Source organism: Stegastes partitus, unplaced genomic scaffold (genome assembly GCF_000690725.1).
Source record: "Stegastes partitus isolate 25-593 unplaced genomic scaffold, Stegastes_partitus-1.0.2 Scaffold12, whole genome shotgun sequence".
In the NCBI taxonomy this organism is placed as follows: domain Eukaryota; kingdom Metazoa; phylum Chordata; class Actinopteri; family Pomacentridae; genus Stegastes; species Stegastes partitus.
Genome location: NW_007577743.1, coordinates 424486 through 443473, shown reverse-complemented (window position 1 = coordinate 443473; position 18988 = coordinate 424486). Strand labels below are relative to the sequence as shown.

The following is an 18988-nucleotide window of genomic DNA, read 5'->3' as shown; positions in this document are numbered from 1 at the left end:
CCATATAAAAGCAACCAAATCTTTAAAAAAAAAAAAGTTTACATCCGAATCTCTCAGAATCATATGTACAAAAACTCATAAGTACAAAAAATGAACCCTCATAACTTTACAAGTATGTGACACAGCCACATGAAAGTTTTAAGGGTCACAAACACATTTAAGCTCTGTTCAAAACTGCCACTATTTGTACATTCATTCCAAATGTCACAATTTGAAAAAATAAAAATTAAATCCAATTTTTCTTCAGCCCAATTTCTTCTATCACCAAAATCAATGTCTATGACATGGATGTGTTGTCTGTTTTCTGATCATTTACTGGAGAAAACTTTAAAAAGTACATTTTCAGTACTAGTAAAAATTAATTTCACTTGCTGTAACTTGTTTTTATCAGCTGCCCTTCCCATGTGGTGATATGACTCTTGCAAGTATACCCAAAATGCATGTACATTTGAAATAAATCCTGATTCTGAGGAGGTCAGTTAAGAGGCACAGACTTATTTGACTTACTTATACTTGAAAAAAAGACGAACTGTTAATTAACCTACATAGTAGAAATTATCTTCTTACATGCTGCAGATATGTCATAACACTTACTACAGTAGCACATAACTTGAACAGAATTCTTACTATTTCACTTTGCCGAGTACAGAATCAGTGTTTTTCAATAGGAACAAAACTGAGATATTATACCAAGAAGATGAAAAAAAAAGAAGTTTTGGATTGTTGTAACTTTACTGTGTCTTTTCATTTCTAAAGCTCAATCTCGTGAAGTAGCTCTAATCACTGCTCAGTGCAGTGAAACCATTACGCTAAGCCCAGAGCAATTTATGGACTCAAGCCTCTGCTATTATGAATAGATATATCCACAGGGGGTCTGCTGGGAAATGCTAATTTACAGAAAACGGTAAGGTGGGGTGGTTTGGGAGCCCCTTCTGATAAGCAGATGAGGGTAAAAGTGCATATGGACAGTGTCAAGCTATCCAGCCTTCTGCTGACATCCGCTGTCTGACTCCTGTTATAGGGGATGCCATGCATCTGTTGGGTATAGCACAGAAGCCAGCCGATGCATAACTCAAGCAAAGCAGTCTAATCCTAAATAAGACAAGCTACGATACACAGGCAGAGCGAATGACATATGGTGGAAAATGTCTTGCTAAAAAAAGGACTCTAACCAGGCAAAGGATATTAGTGAAGCTGTCACTGGTTCTTGTTGGTCATTTTAAATGCTTCCCCCTCCTTCAACACATGTGAGCTCATCCAGAGGAGCAGGGATTCAGCTCTCAAATATATATTAAAAGAGGCCGAAAGCGACAGCAGGATAAACGGAGGGAAGACAGGAGGAAGGGGAGGGGAGCTTAATATCGGGGTGGATTTTCGGTCGGCACCATGAATGGGGGAGGATGACGAGGAAGTGAAGACGGGGTCAACTGGGCTGGATGGTCGATACATGTACCCCCTGGGCATGTCTGCATGAAGGGGGTCGCATGTGTAACAGTGTGTGAAGGTTCACGCGCACAGTAACAAGAAAGCAGACACAAAAGATGACGGGTGTTTCTGGGAGCTGCTCTTTGTGTGTTTTGTGTTCTCCCTGAGCAGACTGGTTGCATGGTTAATAAGCCGTTTGAGGCAGAGCAGAGTGGAGACGCTGCCTCTCTCATCTCCAGTCGGCGGCCATGTACAGTAAAAGCCTTCCCCGCTGCACACAGACGATGCTTTCACTTAAGGGATGTCGCCTTAACGAGCTCGCTCAGATGGCACTTAAATAACACATTCTGTGGACAGACCTTTGGTAAATATGCTGACGTGGTGAATATGCTTTGAGGATTCAACAGCAGCTGTGCACAGAATCAAAGTAAAAAAAGAGCCATTACAACCTCTCACAGATTTCAAGCCTGAATAGAATTCCGTTCCTTTGGCCAACGGTGTCCTCGGCCCTGACAAACGCACTGAAAAGTCCCTGGAAAGGGAGACCAAATCGAGTCAACATGAAACAGAGCATTAAGAGAGTCTCCGTCTCTTTCTTCACACTCCGTTTCCAACAAAGCCATCTTTTGTCAGCTCACAGCAGGCGGCATAAACAAGACAGAGAAGTGGCCTGTGGCTTACTGGCTGCCAGATCCTAGCATGTTTTAGCTCTAACAGCTAGTAGGAAATATGGAAATGAGGGAAGTCATGAAGCCAAACAATGTCATGTTTGCAGAAGAGTAAGTGGAATCATGTCTGTGTGTGTATTCTCTGCAGTAGTTAATGATAACAAGAGCCTGATTCTGGCCTAATAGGGTTGAGGTAATGTAATAAGCACCTACTGTCTGTGAGGCAGAGCTGCATGAAAATCCCTCTGGCGAAGCAGGGGGTACGGCTGGGTGGGAGGGTAGGAGGGGGATTTGCTTAATTATGCATAAGATCTGGCAATGAATTCCAAATCCTTCAAGTCTCCTGAGCTTTTGGTAAATGGGAATAGTCTTTTAATATTGCTGCTGGGGTTGTTTCCCCCCACAGGATGCAGCACATCCCTGTTTTGCGGCCTTTTTCATTTTATGTGAAAAGAAAACAATTACAATCACTGAATGATATCCTCTTATTGAAATAATAGAAAGGACGTGGTGTCATTAATCCATTGAAAGGCTTCACTGAACACGTCTTTGTCGGGGCAGGATCATGACAGTGGTCCATTTCCCCAAACAACACAGGCTTTGTAACGAAATCTACCCTGTTTTGGCCCTTCAAAACAAACCTTTTCATCTTCTGGGAAGGATCAAACAGTCATGAACATCAAAATTGAACAAGCTTGCTTCTGATGTTCTGAATACAGGCTTAATGAGAGGTTTTCCACTGCAACGATGAAGCAAACTCAAAGTAATACTGAGGGAGACAGTGAAACTCTGCTACGTCAACGAGCAAGTTAGGGCTTGTATGTTTCCATGACAGCTACAGTAGACCCCTCAGTGTCTAATATACGGGTTGGGCATGTTTTCAAAATCTACCTTCTCTAAGATCAGAGCGTTTAATGCCTCAAATAACAGGTCAAAGGTCAAGATTAAGCTTTTGCTGTAACTAACAATGCAGTATGACATTGGAAGAACAATCTGTTCTGCACAGCGACACTTCTTTCGCTTCTCTGTGTTCACCTTTGATGAAGGCAAGCAAGATGGGACTAGCTAGACAGCCCTGTTTATTTTTTCACTGGCACTTACACTTTGTATTTGCTTCTGTATTAATAGCCACGTGATTTCATTGTTATTTAATTAATGAAGCTGAAGACATCATTAACCGATGCACAATCAAACTTAAAAGGAAGGATTTAATGAGAGACAATGTGCATGATGCATCTTAACTACTGCGTGTTTTAACAACTTCTAACTGCTAACATGTTAGTTATGTGATGCTAATGCTACACTGTTAAAAAAAAAAATCTGGCACAAAGGTGCCAGAAAAATACATTTAAAAAAAATGCAACTGGGAAAAATAATGGCAAATATCTAAATAATTATATTTTTTACAGATTCAAAGAGAGTAAAAGTCATTTTATAGTCACACATTGTGAAAGAATAAATAACTATTTGTGAAAATACAGATTCTTGGTATGGATATTATGATATGGAAATACTTTTTCTGGGATTTACTTGATATTTTCTGTAATTTAACAAAACAAGGAGCACCTGTAAAGTAGCACTAAATGATGAAGTAAATTTCTATTTTGTTCTGTGATTTTACTGGTTATTATCATCAGCAATTTAACAAAATAGGAAAAGTCTGTAAACAACAGTTCTGTGTTCTATGGAACTTATCTAGATTGTTTTCTCCTGACTAGATCTTTGCTTGTGTTGTACCTGCTCTCAGATGTATGTCGCTTGGATAAAAGCGTCTGCCAAATGAAATTTTAGAATCGTAGAGCAGTAAACTGTTCAAATAAAGACAAAACAGTGTGTGCTCCTCAATGCATTCATGTCTGTTTACGAGACAAATGAGGTTTGTTTATTGTCATTTCCACAAAAAGAGCATTTGGGAACAAAATGTCATTTCTCACGACCCTCACCACAAACACAAAAATACACCCAATAAGAAACACACAATAAAATATGTAACGAAACATACAAAAGCACAGCAGTCACTGACACCATTGTTGTGAGAGTTATGGAAATGTGGAAATAAAAGCGTATTATAAATTCTATATGAATAGCAGTAAAAATAGTAAGTCATGTGCTTCAGCAGACAAACAGTGATGTTACTGACTCTATTCTACTCTCAGACTCTGACTGTGGTGACCGGAGCCTGACCATTTCAACGGTAGATGCAAATTCTGAATCAGAACCGAGATTCAAAGCGAGATGATATGATCCTGAATGCCATGCCAGACATTTCCCACACAGTACAACAGAGGCACATTAACATTTAGCCTCCACAGACCTCCCCTACAAGTCCTCTTAAGCAAGCTGAGGAACAACAGCTGCCAGAGTGCAGCAAGATATCATCCTGTTTTTATTGCATTTGCATAAGCAGACGTCCAACGCTGAAAATGGCGTGTGTGTGCACCCTGTTCACGTGTCCTGGAGAGCATGAACTCCACTGGATGGGTGGACGGACAGCACTCGGTCAAAATCAGAGGAGTGCAGCCACCAAGGGGATTTCCATGTCACAGTGGTACGGTAGAAAATTTGTTTTTTAAAGCATTTGTCTCATTTGAATAAAGAGGGAACAGCAACTGACGTAGCACAGGGGACAGGATGTACATCCATCCATCTATTATCTATACACCGCTTAATCCTCACTAGGGTTGCGGGGGGGCTGGAGTCTATCCCAACTGACTTAGGGCGAAGGTAGGGGACACCCTGGACAGGTCACCAGTCTATCACAGGCCTACACTTAGAGACGGACAATCAAGCACACTCACATTCACACCTACGGCCAACTTAGAATCACCAATTAACCTCAATGTGTTTTTGGACTGTGTGGGAGGAAGCCGGAGAACCCGGAGAGAACCCACACTGCATGGGGAGAACATGCAAACTCCACACAGAAAGATCCCGGTCTTCGGACACGAAATGGCAACGTTCTTGCTGCGAGGCAACCATGCTAACCACCGACCCACCTTGCAGCCCACAGGACATACAGTCGTTCTCAAATTTATTTACACCCTCCCATTAAAGAAGGGGGAAAAAAAACAGCTGCCACTGAAATAAGTTGAAATTGACTAAACTAGGAAGAAATAAAAATTTTATGAAAATCATGACATTGCTTTTGAATTTTGGTTCAACAGAAATATAAAAACAAAACAAAACATCAACAAAAAAACAAGCAAATAAGCATGATAGGACCCGTAAACTAATATTTTGTTGAACAACCCTTCGAGCAAATCACTGCAATCAAGTGTTTTCTATAACTCTCAATCAGACTTACACACCTGTTGACAGGTATTCTGGCCCACTGCTCATCAACAAAGTGCTCTAATTTGTCTGGGACATTTTTATTTTTTTTAAAAATTCTTTTCAACCACAATTCAGTAGCAATGCTTTATTTCACAAAATTATAATTTAGCAATTTTTTAAAATTTATTTTTACTTTTTCAGTTTCGAGTTATTTGAGTGACTATTGTGAATTTTGCCTTGTCTTTAATGAATAAATGTGAGGACGACTGTATGTGTGTGCATGTACAGGAAACGTGCCTGTGTGAGCAAGTGCATGTGAACCTAATGTCAGCCTGGTGGATGTATTCCTTCATCTTAATGCTCTCTATGTAATTACTATGGGGGGGGGGGCTTTGGCTCCTGCGTCACCAGCCGCCAATTGTAGCATAATCCAACCCTGCTTGTTCTGTCCAGATTATCAACATCTATTCCCTAATCGTGTTCACCAAACGCAGCAATGACATTCCATCTGGGGCCTGCAAACAACACGAGCGCTGCGATGATGAAAACAGGGTAGACCGGTCAGACCACTACTGCTGCAACCGCTGTCCTCCAAGTTCTCCTATCCTGTCTCAACAAATCCATCTGCTGTGGGAAAACATCAAATGAATCTCTGAGCTCCTAGAATGAGTTGCGCTCATCGCATACAGGTGGGCTGATCGTAGCTGAATGTCATCTTGTTTCTGTTCCCCCTTCGACAAACAAGCATAGAGGAAATGGACGTGTTTGCACAGCCCCACACTGGTTTTAGAGACCCACCAGTATGTGTCCACAGTTCCTGTTTTGTTACTCATTAGGTTGATCATTACAAAGAGCCAAGACAGCATAAAGCACACGAAAGAGAGTGTGTCAGAAAGCTCCTGGCATTTCATCTCTTTTGTAAAAACTGAATCAAACCACTCGAAGCCAGAGAACTGCTCTGTGTTTGGAGGCCTGAAGGTAAACACACGCCCCAACGGCAGGACTTTGCTGAGTCCTGGATAAAGTGTGTACAAACCCCCCCCACGCTCCTGTCACGGATAGACACAGGGATGGGGAGGTGGTGAAGTCAATATTTACTGCTGCACGCGCGCACACACACACACACACATACACACACACACACACACACACAGCCGAGCCGTTGCCATGGAGGTGATTCCAAGCATTCCACAAAACAACAAACTGCACAGATGTAGGATAGTTGCACACAGACTTTCTGGGCCAAAACACTCAGAGAACACTGCATGCCTATCTGATGAAGAAAAAGACAAGATTAGCAGAGGCTCCGTCTCTCTAAATTATGTTGGATGTCTGTCACTTCCTGAAAGCCTTCGGGAGAGCAACGGAGAAAGTGTCCCGGAGAAAAAGGGCAAGGAGGTGAGATCACCTGAAGACATTCTTTCCATTGTCGTGTTTTCAGTGACACCACAGGGAGATTCCCATAAAAAACATCATGTTTACCCATTTTCTCAGCCTCTCAGGAGCCTGCAGTACTTTGGCTTCTATAATAGGATCAGAAGCTGTGAGCCCTTATCCCTTTCACTGTGTGAAAGTGTGTGTGCTTTTCTCTGCGCTGGTATTTTCAGTTAAAAAAGCGACCTGGAGTGTGTTGAGATCACCTTTTGTTTGCCAAACGCCACAGCTAACCCGGCCTTAAAATCATATGACATCTCTAGGCTCGCAGAGCCGAGCAGCTGGCCGCTCTATCTTAAACCCCGTGCTTACAGAGGAATTTTTTTGTCCACTTCCAAACAACAAACACTGCTGGCAGCAACTGCAGGTTCATGGATTTTCTGTTATCCCCTGTTCCTAATCTGAGCATGACATATATCAAATTATTTTGGGATTGAAGCTCAATAAGAAAATGTCTGGGCCATTTTAGATGAGGTGATCTGTTGGCTTTTGCAAAAAGCAAAGAAGGAAGAGACCTTATTAAAGGTATAGTTTGTGAAAGTGTAGATATAGTCTGCTCAGTAAAGGGCTACATCTAGCAGCAGCCATTAGCTTAGCTTAGCATAGAGAGTGGTAACTGAGGAACTACTACCACCCTACTGGCTAGATTTGAAAGTAGCTAAATCTGTTTGATAAAGAACACGTTAAACGTAATTTGTTTGGTCGGTTTACACCTGAGTTTGCATATCCTCCCTCTGCCTGCCTGGATTTTCTCTCTGTTCTCCACAGGCCAAAGGCATAAACAGTAGGTTAAGTATTGACTCTAAATTGGCTGTAGGTGTGAGTGTGAGCATGCATGGTTGTCTGCCTCCTGTCGTAGTCCTGTGATAACTGTGACCTGTCCAGGTGCACCTTGCTTCAAGCGGATACAGCTGACAGATGGATGTACAAAAGCTAAAATGTAAAAACAACCATTTCTGTTTTTTTTTGACGGGAGATTTCCTGCAGGACCAAGTCTTGGCTTTTGAACCAAATTATTGTTTTTACACCACTCTTTTATGTACGCATAAACTAACTATGTGTTACATGTAAATTAGTGGGCTTTAGACACGGTATTAGGTAGATTTTGTTTGTTTGGACAAAGCCAGGCTAGCTGTTATCCAGTTTTCATTCATGATGCTAAACTAAACTGTTAAAAAAAAAAAAAAAAAAAAGTTTTTTTTATTTTTACTTTTTACTGTAATTTATTGAACAATAAACTGTTATTTAAATTAGCAGGTTTGAAAACACAGAAACGTTAAAAAAAAATCGCATCACAAATCTGTATTTTTAGAAATAGTAATTTGTTATTTTAGAATGTGTGACTGTAACTGTTTTGTTGTATTTAACTCTGCTAATATTTTTACAGATATTTGCTGTTAGTTGAAAGACACACTATGTATATTAGGAATTGAAAAATGATTAAGAATGTTTAACAGTTATTTTACAGATTTAACCTGTTTTGTTAAATTACAGGTAATCACTTAAAAAAAAGAGAGAGAGAAGAATTTATTTACATGTAGACTGTACAGAAACTGGCTAAAACTGTACATAATGTTTCTACAAATAGCAATTAGTTCTTTTATAATGTGTGACTGTAAAATTACACTGCTTTACTGTATTTAAATAGGCTAAAAATATCATTACAGATATTTGCTGATATTTTCATTTTTTTAATTGCTGCCAGATTATTATTATTATTTTATTTATTTGTTTTTTTACAGTGCAATTGTTAGCTAGTTGCCATCTGTAGCCATTTACTGAACAGACGGATAGCAGATTGGTACTGATCTAATCTGCTGCAAGAAATTTTATTCTGTATGTATATGTATTCTTTTAAATGTCAGGCTACTCCTTCAGAGGCTTGTGATAAGACTCTATGGAGACCTTTTCACCTCCAGTATTTTTTCCCTCCTTTCCACCTTTCGTCTTCTTGTTCCACTCATCTGAAACCAGCTCCACCCATTTCATCCCCTACATTATGTCAAAGCCCACAAGGCAACACTTGAGCCCAGCGCTTCCCAGTTCCACAGGCAGCACTGTGATTAAAACTGGAGAAGAAGCCACGTCACTCGTGGGACACATCTAAACATGTCATGCAAGAATTCCTCATTGGCACTGTCACGGGCTCAGAGCTCAGCTCGCAGGATGGCTGTCTGAACCGAGTCATACAGAAACTGAGACTGTACCTGTGAGTGTGTGCACATCTACATATTATAATAACTGCTGCACCAACATCATTGAAGTGCCTCAGTAGATAGTGTCCTCGTTTGAGACCCTCATCTCTGAGCTTCCTAAATCTTGTGCCGATAGGATGACTTTGAATACATCCTTACACTTGATTTACCTGAAACCTCTGACTAACGTTCCTAGACTGGGTGTGACACCGTCAGACAAGGACATTACTGCAATCTCTCCGCTTAGCTCAGCTTTGTTGCAAAACAGCAAATAAATTTCCAACACATTGACCAATAGTTAACATCTCCTAATTGAACATTTTACACTTCTGTGTTCATAAGGAGGGGAAGTCAAGTTGAACATTACCTATTGCGAGCAAATGAAACTCATGCACTGTTTTATGACCCAAGGTCTTTCAGCTGTTCCCTTGTGATGAAAACAGACATGCGTCCAACAGCAGCAGCAGCAGCTCTCTCATCTCCTGAACCACGATGAGATGTGAGGCATTTGTGGCATGCACAGTACCGTGACTGCCGTGGAGGGACCTGAGGGTGTTCACTGTATTGTGTTGATAGTGCGAGAGGCAGAGCGCTGCTCCTATGTGGCATCTTAAACACCAAGAATGGACAGAATGATTTACCACTCAATTGGTGAAATCGGAGGTACGTCTGCTGACAAACGTCCCGGTTGCGTTCCTTGTGGGATTTACTCCAACATCAGCCTCATATCCTTCTTTCTCTCTGCACGCCTGCTCTGCTGCTCTCATCTAAATATGGTCATTATGTGAACTGAGGCTGATGAGCTGTGGTCATGTGTTCAAACAAGAAGTGGAGGAGAGAGAGAGAGGAAGGGAGGAGAAGAAAAAGATAATCCTCAAGGGCTTTGACCCCCCCCCCCACTCCTTACATTTGGTCTATCCCCCTTCTTGCACTCTTTCCCCCTATCCTTTCTCAAATCCTTTCCTCCCTGAGGAAATGGTGGAAATAAAGGATTTCATTTCCCTCTGATGTGTCAGCCGTATGTCACGTAAGATGGAAAACGCAATGTTTCTGCTAAAAGGAGAAATATTTGACACGAGAAAATGGACGGGTCAAACAAATTGACAAAGATACAACAGATGCAGGATCACAAAGCACTTGTGCAATGTCCCATATGCCTGTTTTCTGCTGCCTCTGAATAGCTATACGTCGTTGGGAGTGAACTCAAGTGCTGTGATAGTAAACCCTTAAATTCACCCCTTCTCATCACATTTCAAAGAAGCTGCATTTGATCTGCTCAATTCCACAGAGACTCCCATGCGCCTCATGCTTCAGTAAGCTCAGGCTTTTCAGGGCTTCCACCATTTAACTTCTCATCTGCACAGCCAGGCAGCAGCTCTGAAATCCAAGGCTTAATCCATCCTTGGAGAGTGTATATATAATATACATATATACACAGTATATGTACAAATATATCAGCACTAACCATAAGCATGTAAACAGACTATGAGAAAGTAAGCCAGGTGTGCAGTGCAGCATTCCCAGGTTTGTTGCAGCAGTGTGACTGAGCTCAGTCATGGCTGAGGAATGCAGAGCAGAGGACAAGGCGAGTTTCAACTCCTCTCTGGCTCCCACAGCCCAAAGCAGGAATGTATGGGGAGCAGGTAGAGACACTGTTCACTCAGGATGTTCAGATGCACATGCTGCCCCAAGCCACGCATGCCACCCACCCCAAAAACATTCCCAGCGCTGCCTGTCAGGGTAAGAGAAGACGGCATCAAGCAGCCATGTTTCACACAATGTAGGAACAAGAATGTGATTCAAGGTCGCACAACACACTGTGGCTGTTCAACAAGGCCAGATTGCTTATTGTCAACACAGAATTAAAAGCATGCTGTGAGTGTCATGCTGTGGCTGTTTGTCAGCTCATACTCCAATTTCCATGTTACCAAATCTTACAGTCTATAAATATATATCCAGAAAAAAATAACAGAGGTTGTCTACATTGACTAAGGATTACATTTAAGTCTGAAAAATGTTTCAGGAGCAGGGTATAGGACAACCTGCAGAGATTGAAAATGTATTTGAGCTGTAGTTGAAGTAAAAGTACTGTTTTGAATGAATCTCATTTACTTTTTGACTTTAGTGAAGCCAGTTTACTTTTTGCAGATCTATCAATTTAAAATGACACTTTGTCCCTTTAAAAACTAATATTCTCATTTTGAAAAATGTCTCATTTTCACAAATGTCTAATTTTTCTGTTGCAAGCTAACTGTACTTTTCTTCCAATTGGAACTAAAAGTAAAGAATTTTTTTTTTTTTTTAAAAAGGTAAGTCTTGTGTCAAAATTATGTTTTATATTTTACATTTGGCTAAAGCAGTTAAATGTCATGTTCCTTAAAATGAAGTTGCAGTAATGAAACCTGTTCATTTGAGGAAATCAAATAATTTAAGTACATCTAACTGAAACCATTGGCTGTATTATTACTTGTTAACGTAATCTGGGCAAACTTAATTCAACTGCATGCTGCCAGTTAAAACAACTTATTTCAGTTGGCTCAACAATTCTCTTATTCGCTGTGCAGTATAGAAAAAGCATGCTGTTTCTATAGCTGCACTGACTGGATTCAAACTGAAAACAGGACACAAAGATCCCAGTACTGGGGCCCTGCTTCCTTGGAGATAGACAAATAAAAGTAGCAGAGATGCAGAAACATTAAAATATTAAAATGTGTCCATGTCACGCTTCATCATGAAAACATAACTGCTCCCTGCCATGACATTTCCATAACAGATTGGAGGGCGAGGACCCCAACACCGAAGTGATTTCCTCCATCTCTTTTAAACCACCCCTTTGTTCACAAGGCCCTGATTTCAATATTCAAATGTAACTCAGTGGGGCGGTGAAGCAGTGAATGAGACACTGCCTGCAAGGCAATCAGAGGATGGCAGCGAGTTGGTGGTGCGGTTGGAGCTTTCATAAGATACAGAGGGGTTGGTTCACTAAGCTGCCCCTGCTCTGTATCTCATCCAGACTCACATCAGGACAAACAGGGGCGATACCAGAGGTCAGAGCCTGGGGAAAACAGATCCTGCAGATTACCTGCACAAGTTTGGCACATTTTACATTAGAGAGACGAGTTCAGTAACGCCGATACAAAAGGGTACAGCTAAAATACGACACATGATGATGAAAAACACTGCAGTAAAACGTCCACCCGACGCCAGCCTTTAATAATTAAAGACCCCCTCTGGTGAGAATCAAGTTTTCTTTTTTTTTTTTTTGACATTGTTAACATGTCCATGATGTTTTTAGATGCTGGAAGACATATCATGGGCAAAATAAGCAGTGAACACCATGGCTGAGCATTTCCACCCTGAAAACGTGTTGACGTCAGAAACACACATTCTGACTTCCATGGTTGCATATGAAACAAACATAAGGAACCAATCCTGTCAGTTTGCAGGAGGGGCTCTCTGCGTCATTGATCTACTCCAGAATCAGTTTCCAATTCAAACATGTCTGACTGAATTACTCAAATGTTATAGCAGTTTTATAGCAGTGTTTAAGCAGATCATTCTAAAAGGAGGCAATACTGCTGGGTTGCATCTAAACCATTCCAGTGCCTGAGGGGATTATTTTCATGGAAAAATAATCTAAGTAAGTAGTTTTGATACACAAGGATGAGTTTTAGGGGTTTAATCAACAACCCGAGAGGAACTTTAAAGCTGACAAACGTGGACATAACTTGAACCCTAAATGAAAGCAGATATTTTGCTCCAAAACAAGCAAAAAGCTGAAAAGCCAGATTTGAAAGCGAGGAATCACATCACTTGGCAAAGTGATCACTGAGTCACTGGTATTGTTTAGCAACCTCCCACAGATATAACTTGGTCATATTACTTATTGGCCTTTCAACAAAAGATGCAAGATTATTCATCTACACTTACATCTAGTGTAGGCCTGCAACTAAGGCTTATATTCATAATGGACTCATCCAAAATTCCCACCAAAATGTATTAAAATCTATACTTGCTTTGTCAAATCAACAGTTCAAAACCCAAAGACCTTTAGTAGACCTTTAGTGCACTACCACATAACAGAAAAAAAAGAGCAGTCTCACAAATGACAAAGTGAAACCAGCTACTGTTTGGCATCACTGCTTCAGGAATATTATCCCAACTACTTTAGAGTCATTTGTGTAGTGACAGGTTTCATAAACACAGCATCAAGCAATTTTCTATTCACTTAGATGCTGCTTTTAAATTTATCATGTGATGCACTGAAAGGATCAGAAGACACTTAGCGTAGCTTCGTGTAGGAAATTGCTCACAAATCTGGTTTTGGTGAGATGATAAGCTTTGCCTGGGCCAGAGGTTGAATCTGACAGAGTCCGTGATCTCTGCGAGTACATGATCTGCATAAAAACTCCCATGTCAACATACACTGCAGCGATTCTCAGAGGATGGAGCGCCTCACGTTTTAAGAGGGGGAGAAAGCAGCATGTGCTCTTCCCAGCATCTCATCATCCGTCCTGACCAGGCTCGCACAGCTGCGCCTACACAAAGCCACACAGAGAGGCATCTCTCTAAATGCCAAAGACGCTTTTCCTGTCACAAGAAACGTGCACGGAGCGATGGGAATGAGGGTGTGAGAGCGATCGCTTTTCCACAGAGGCAACAGTGGGTGGATTGAGCAGAGATGCGTGGCCTGTGTCACCCTGGCTCGTTCCCAGAGCAGAGGGACAGGAAGCAGCCAGGGATCCTGGGAGGACACAAGCCCTCCTCTGTTTGTCTGCATCAAACCTCTATCAGATACTTCATTCAAATAGCCAGCAAGCACAGGCCCCTCTGACGGAGAGCTTGGAGGGATATGTCAGAGCGCTTCAGTTCTGCAGCCTTAATTCAACTCCATGTACTGGGTGCAAAGGCCAGCTTTGTGGCTTCATGTTTGAGCAATGTGTACATCCACTTCTCTCTGGCGGTCACAAATTCAAGAAGTGATACCAGTGTGGGCTAAAAAGTAGAACTTAGCAGAATGGAAATACGCAGCCTTTGGGTTTAAGAAGAAAACACAAAACCAGGCCACTGATGCATAAAGCCTAAACAGACAGATACAGTGTGACAGGATGGGGGTGATGGTGAGAGAACAGGTGGCACTGGCATTCCCATGCTCAACCGTATGCCCTTGAATGTAGCCGGGCACTAATTAGCACCAAATCTGGGCCAGACCAACAGAAGTTTAGTATCTGCAACATGAAAAATTCAAAGGCCTTTGTCAGCGGGACGCCGTCACAAATCTCATGCCCCCCTTTCTGTACACAATCCGTCTCTCTTTCTCTCCCTTTGGAGTGGATCGCACATTTCATTGGCAAAGTGAAGAGGGGCTGACGCTGGCATCAGACAACTGTTTTGTTTGTTAAGTACTCCAAAGCCAAAGGGGAATAGTGTGTTGTTTCAACAAAGCAGCAGCGCACTACTACTTCTACAACTCCTACTAGAGCTCATTTACATTCACGATCTGCCCTGTAATTTGTGATCCCCCTCCTTTTTTTTTTTTTTTTTTAAATTCGTGTTCCTCTGGCCAATAAGCTAATTCTTTATAATATCATAAACAATTACAATATGCCCTCGGAGCTCAATGCCAATTAATCCTCATCTGACCTAAAGGAAAGTAGGACACTCGCTAGATCAAATGATAAATTCAGTAAACCGCCAGCTAGAGTGGAGTCTGTTTAATGCTCAGTTCGCGTCAGTGCAGCTTAAAGCAGAGGCAGATATACTCATCACAGTGAAAATGGTTGGCTGGGACTGCTGAGAAACAGTCTCCCTCCGCAGACCACCCTAAATGCTTCTCCTTCAGTGTCTAGGTGCACAAAAGCAATTTCTGAAAGTGGAAGCGACTTGTCTTAAAGCCGCTGATCCTCCTGGGCCGGATAGCAGCGGAAACAAGCAGTTCATTGATGCCAGTGTGTCACCCTGACTGACTGACAGACAGACAGACAGACAGACAGACAGACAGACAGACCACTTCAGTACACAGCAACAAAGAGGCCAGTCCACAGCCACGTTGCCAATTAGCAGGAATTTCGGCCTCAAGAGCCATTTCTCCCACCCCCCCCACTCTCATTGGAGCTGACAGAAATATCTATGGCTTTCACTGGAAGGCATTCATGGGATTCCAAGGAGCATTAGGTCCCCTCTGTGGAGCCTGAAATCTGGCAGTTAGAAAGTACAATGGGCCATCTCGTACCACTTTGAGAAACACTTCTCACTCACTGGTTGGCGTCATCGCCAGCTCGCAGGAGGCATGCTAATAGCCTTGTGAATCTGGCATCATTTGTCTTGGCTTTGCAGTAGGTGGAAACATTTACCGTGAACCGTGTATCCCCTTGAAACCACGTCAGAAGTGTGAATTGAGCAAAACGCACCACAGCAATCGTCAAACATTGCCTGCAGGGGCTTCACGCACAGCATCAGCTCACATGTCAGCAGTCCAACATCAGATATAAGGACACTGAATCCATCCAGGGGACATAATATGTTTTTCATGCCGGCTGCCAAACATCCTAATTCCTTCAGGAAAATACGAAAACACACATCAAAAAATACAAAATCTATGGAGGATTAGCCTAATGCACTACTGATAATCAAATCTAATAGCAACTTTATTTCATTAAAACACTATTGATGGCACTATAAAAATAAAGGTTCAGCTTCAGAAAGGATTACTGTAATAGAAAAAAAAAAAAACAAGCTGAGGGTTTATACACAATATTTAGGTTATAAGCCACAGCAGTACAGCAGTGTGTCATGAGCGCCAACTGACATATCTAACTGCCATGATGGCAAATATGTCAGTGAGTGACGTCTTTCACAAACCGATAGTTAAGTGTCTGAGAGGAAAATCTCGTCTAGACGCTGAAACCTGGTTTAATTTTCTGTGTGAATGACAACAGGCTTGGTTAGCAGATCTGTGTGGTGATCCTGGATCAGCTGTGGGACTGGAGGAGTCAGGACTGATGTGTAAAACATACAGGCCTATGTGTAGTCAGTGTTAAGACACAAACAATACAGGCAGAATCTATACGCTTAAAGGCACGACTTTGATCCATATAATACGCGCTGTACAATTAGTAAGAATCAGCTTTTCTATTATTAGTTACCGCCACATGAAAGTCAATATCTGGACCTTTGAGTCATGTTGAGTGGGAGACACTAATCCTAAGCATATGACAGCCATGTCTTTAAAGTGAGTGGGATCTTAAGGAGGAAACATCTGTGGCATTCAGGGTTGAACAACAGCAAATTATTCACGTAGAACCTATTTGTGTCCTCTGATGTTCTCACTTGCACATAAAACAGAACAAGTACAGCAGGTAGCCCATAAAAGTCTGAGTGCAGAGAGCTGCCAAGTTTCAGCTGTGAAGGCTTCCACCCAGGGAGCCACTTCCCCTAAAACCAGGCATGAAGGTGTGGTGATGGTTTCCCAGAGCAGTGCAGAGGAGGCACTGGCTGTACAGTGTGGAGCCCCAGTTTATACAGTATTTTTAGAGAAGAGCTGCAAGCAGTGATTTCTAGTGAATTACAAGGAAACTACAGTGTAAGATGGATTCAGGTCGGGCAAAGTGAGGTTTTTGTCCTGAACACTTTGATGCATTGTGGAGATCCAACCCCTCATTCATTTTTTATCGACCCCCGTCTGTGAGTCTGTCATTACTCACGTCCTTCGCAGTGAAGGACCAAGTTTTACTCACCCTGAAGCGCAGGCAGCCGGAGATTTGGCGTCGTCGCTCTTGAGCCGATCAGACAGGCGGCTGTCGCATCAAACCATTCATAAACTGATTAGGGAGACTAAAAAGCACACAGATCCTAAAATTGGGACTCGGAGCAGCGGAGACACTCGGTGCCAGAAGCCAGCGACAGAGAGAGGCGATGAGGGATCCCATTCAAGTGGAGGGGCGGCCCGGTGAGGAAGCCTCCGGAGCTACGGACGGATCTTCCATTCACGCAGAATAAATGGAGACAGCAGAGAGACTCGGATGCTGGTACGAAGCCGGAGCTTTTCGTGCAGCAGCAGCGGCAGACGGTCTGCTTCAAGGCAGCGACGCCAAATCAAGACCAAAACACTGAGATGTGATGTTGGAGGCGGGGAGGGGCGGGGCCTCCGCAACTGCCCGCCGTTCATTGGTCGGATTGTTTTACGCACAATTGCGCTCTGATTTGTCTGAATGGCGTCGGAGGGGCCGCTCCTCACCTGGGGCTGCAGGTTCAACAGCGTTTTTCACATTGTAGGTCGTGATTGTGTTGTAGCACCCAAACTCTTCTGCAAGTAGTTCTCAATTCTCGGTTTGAAATTTAAATTGAGGTGCTGACTTCCAAACCTCAGTGATCTGCTGCAGCCATAATGAGTCACATTTTTAAAAATATTAAATTAAATTGTACTACTGTAAACCGAACTAGAGAATGAAATAAATGCAAAATAAATATAGTTTCTATCTTATCTGCTGATTACCTAAATTAATTTTAATAAGAAAAAAAACAAAACAAAACATGATTCCTATTCTCTTTAGATGACACAATGCTGCCACCTACTGTTCAGAAGAAGTAGCATCGAAGACAGAAATGAGCTGCAGAACTGCAGTGGAGCTGCTGCCAACATGAGTTTTGCACAATAAAATTGTCATTTAAACTTAATTGTGTAAGCATTTAGGCCTTTTAAACCATGTGTGTACGTGTGTGTGTGTTTTAAGATGCATGTGGGAATATAAATTTAATGATGTTAAATAATTAGCAGCCTGAAAATAATAACATATGAGGAAAGTGAACAGTTCAATAAAGCTTTGATAAGATTGTCTGGAAGAACCACTGCATCATTTCACCTGCTCAGGAGACACACAATGTTCAGGACACAAGACAGACTGAACGGAGACTGTATGATGTAAACATCACAGGTAGCTCCTCAAAGGCAATTATGTTTTACTGGTAGACTTTTGACACACACTGAGCAGGATGAAGAATTGTGTTTAAGTTAATGCATTCTGCAAGAGTTGGTCATGAGACCCGCTCAGTTTGTTTGTCTTCTCTGCATAATGTAAAATAAACCTACAATTGGACTTTACTTGAATGCAAGTAGCAATTCCACAGTGTGTTCCAAGCAAAATGTTTGTATTTAGAATGTTATTGAAGTAAAAGTATTTTTTCGCAACATGCAAGTATGTATGCATCAGAAGTAAAAGTACTGACTATATATCCCAATTATGTTTCATAAATGTTTCATTTTATGCATGATATTTCTGGATTTTAAAAAATAAAATAAATTCTAACTAGTAAGCACATAAATGTTGTAGCTTGACTGAGATGAAGGTAACTTTACACATCTAACAGACTCACCAAGCACCATATTGGAAACATCTGCAAAACATTAACAGATCCACCATGAATTTTACTTTTAAAAACCTTGTGCATTTTCCAACCTATTATTTAATGTGTTTTAATGTTCGTGTCCAAAGTCTGCAGTGGTCAAGCTCAATATTACAGAATATCAGAGCAATTACTTCACCCCTGTGTAATATCCATCCATCCATTATCTATACGGCGCTTAATCCTCATTAGGGTCGCGGGGGGGCTGGAGCCTATCCCAGCCGACTTAGGGTGAAGGCAGGGGACACCCTGGACAGGTCGCCAGTCTATCGCAGGGTTACACTTAGAGACAGACATCCAAGCACACTCACATTCGCACCTACGGACAATTTAGAATCACCAATTAACCTCAACATGTTTTTGGACTGTGTGGGAGGAAGCTGGAGAACCCGGAGAGAACCCACGCTGCACGGGGAGAACATGCAAACTCCACGCAGAAAGATTCCGGTGCCCCCACCGGGACGTGAACCGGCAACCTTCTTGCTGCGAGGCAACAGTGCTCTGTGTAATATTATTTGTCAAATGATTCAAAATTGCACGACCTCTCAAAAAATTCATTATTTCTGAGTTTACAAGTAGAGTATTTCTCTT

At 42.0% G+C, this 18988-nt stretch overlaps 1 protein-coding gene across 1 annotated transcript in view; it reads right to left on the bottom strand.

Moving 5' to 3' along the window:
• src (v-src avian sarcoma (Schmidt-Ruppin A-2) viral oncogene homolog) overlaps positions 1–17374 on the bottom strand; it is a 29880-nt gene extending 12506 nt beyond the window's left edge. Inside the window, exon 1 of the mRNA XM_008287749.1 lies at positions 16732–17374. The gene's annotated coding sequence lies outside the window, so the exon portion shown is untranslated. The remainder of the gene's footprint in view (positions 1–16731) is intronic.
• Between the last annotated feature and the right edge of the window lie 1614 nt (positions 17375–18988).